At 37.7% G+C, this 2,837-nt stretch overlaps 1 non-coding gene across 1 annotated transcript; it reads left to right on the forward strand.

Annotated features, from left to right (window-relative positions):
* The first annotated feature begins 775 nt into the window (after nt 1–775).
* Nucleotides 776–914, forward strand: LOC129012047 (U4 spliceosomal RNA). The gene has a single exon (XR_008493542.1). It is a non-coding gene; the product is annotated as a U4 spliceosomal RNA (small nuclear RNA).
* The last annotated feature ends 1,923 nt before the right edge of the window (nt 915–2,837 follow it).

The following is a 2,837-nucleotide window of genomic DNA, read 5'->3' on the forward strand; positions in this document are numbered from 1 at the left end:
GCAGCCTGGCAGACACATTTTGGGAAGATTCCCAGTAGTTCTTTTTGGTTCATGCGTCCATCCCTGAACCAATTGCTGTGTCCAGGAAGAGATGAGACTCCAAGATGAGTCCCATAAAACCCTGTTGTGAAGTTGGTGGTGCCTGTTCACGGAAGGAAAAGCGGAGAAAGAGTGGCAGATGGGCAAAACTAATAGCTATTATGCCTCCATGCATGTTGATTTTCAAATATAGGATTCATCTTACAATAAGCCTATTACTTTTTTCAGAAAAAAGCAAAAATCTGCAACACCAAAAAATATCTAGTATTCACGACAGAGCGAGACTCCGTCTCAAAAAAAAAAAAAATCTAGTATTCGCAGGATAATCTTAACGTTCTTGTTCAGAATTCTTGGAGGCCATCTCATTGCTATCCTGGGTAGGATTTTGGAATCTTTAAAGGGCTAATTTACTGGGTTCACCGGGTCACAAAGTACCCAGGCATCAGTTACATAACTTGCATGACAGGGAACAGTCTTGACTTGGGTATTTCCAAATAAGCCAAGTTTTACACACAAAACGAAGTATATTTAGTGGATTGATGATTGAATAGGGAAGTACTATTGAGAAATCATCACCTAGGGGAACCTCATCTTTTCAATGTGTGGGATAAAGTTTCCCAGAGGGTATAGGATTGATATCGTTGATGAAAGGATGAGAGAGAGGAAGTCTGTGAGTTACGACAAAATTCCGGGGAAGTTAGAACAACTGAAAAAAGACTTAAAAATAGAAGAAATGAGCTTCATGCAGTGACAGTATCGTTGCCAATGAGTTTATCCAGGAGCGATTATTGCTAATTGAAAACTTTTCCCAATACCTGGCCGTGACAACTTGCAATATAGTTGGCATTGGCAATTTTTGACAGTCTCTATGGAGACTGAATATTTCAGTATTAAAAAAACAGAGGAAATGAAAGTGCCCTCTATTGTCAGGTTTAACTGCTTTATACTCTCTTCCACTATTCTGTTGGATGAGGACCCATGAAGATTAAAGAAAATAAAGAAGCTACATTTTATTTGCACATGTGAGTAGCTTAAGTTGCAATGTTGCTGATATCAGATTGACATTATTTAGAAATATAATTCTGGCTATGGTTTTGAAAATGAGTTGGGGAACAATGGGATCAGGCAGGGAGATTTTTTTCCCTTTTATTGATATATAATAATGTACATATCTATGGGATACATATGAGTGTTGTTACGTGCATAGAATATGTAATGATTAAAGTAAGGGTATTTGGAGTATCTGTCACCTGAGTGTTTTCAGGGTATTTGGGGCATCTATCACCGAGTGTTTATCATTTTTGTGTTGGTATCACTTTGAGTCCTCTCTTCTGGTTACTTTGAGATATACATAATATTGTTGCTAAGTATAGTTATCCTAGGTTGCTATCAAACATTAGAACTTATTTTGCTATCTAACCCTATGTTTGTACCCATAATCAACCTTTCTTCATCCCTGCCCCCTTCTCACTCTCCGGTGTCTATCATTTTATTCTGTATGTTCATGGGATCAAGTTTTTAGCTCTTGTATATAAGTGAGAGCATGTGGTATTTGTCCTTCCACCCTGGCTCATGTTACTTAACATAATGGCCTCTAGTTCCATCCATGTTGCTGTAAATGACATGGTGTCATTCTTTTTTATGGTCAAATAGTATTCCATAGTGTATATGTACCATATTTTCTTTATCCACTCATCCACTGATGGACATGTAGGTTGATTCCATATCTTTGCTATCATGAATAGTGCTGTGATAAACATGTAACATGTGTGTGCAGGTATCCCTTTGATAAACTGATTTCCTTTCCTTTGAGTAGATACCCAGTAGTGGAAATGTTGGATTTTATGGTAGTTATATTTTTAGTTTTTTGAGAAATTCCCATACTGTTTTCCACAGTGATTGTATTAACTTACATTCCAATCAACAGTGTGTAAGAGTTCCCTTTTCTCAGTATCCTCACCAGCATCTGTTTTGTTTGTCTTTTTAATAATAGTGAATGGCAGGGAGATGTCTTAGGAGTCTTGTGATAATTCACACAAGAACCGACAGTGGCCTTGATGAGGGAAATAGCAAAAAGTTGGAAAGAAGTGGGTGGACTTGAGAAATAATAGAGAAATATTATAACCTGGTGATATATTAGAGATGGGGCTGTGGGAAGGGAAGAGTGACGAGGCAACATCCTCCATCTTAGTTTCTGGTTTGGGCAACTGGAAGAATAAAGATACCATTTACTGAGATAAAGAACCAAGAGGAAGAATAGGTTTGGATGAAGGGAGATTCTGAGCTCAGTTTTGGATATATTGATTGGAGTTTATAGTTATGTTTATGAATACATCTAAGAGCTGTCTCAAATTAGTCAATACACAAATCCAATTGATTCTTTCCTTGTTTTTTTTTATTTTTTAGTATCTTTTATTTTTTGTTTTTTTAGAGACAGTGTCTTGCTCTGTTGCCCAGGCTAGGGTACAGTGGTGCCATCACAGTTCACTGCAGCCTTGAACTGCTGGGCTCAAGTGATCCTCTTGCCTCAGACTCCTGAGTAGCTAGGACTACAGGCACATGCCACCATGCCTTGCTAATTTTTAATTTTTTTTTAAATTTTTTTGTAGAGATGGGATCTCACTATGTTGCCCAGGATGGTCTCAAACTCCTGGCTTCAAGAAATCCTCCCGTCTCATCCTTCTGAAGAATTGGAATTATAGGCAGGAGCCACCATGCCTGGCCTCTTTTCTTGTTTTTTCTTTTTTTCCATTTTTTTCTTTTCTATTTTTTTCTACTACCACCAACCATAATTCTGT

The sequence above is a fragment of the Pongo pygmaeus genome, chromosome 14 (genome assembly GCF_028885625.2).
Source record: "Pongo pygmaeus isolate AG05252 chromosome 14, NHGRI_mPonPyg2-v2.0_pri, whole genome shotgun sequence".
Classification (NCBI taxonomy): Eukaryota; Metazoa; Chordata; class Mammalia; order Primates; family Hominidae; genus Pongo; species Pongo pygmaeus.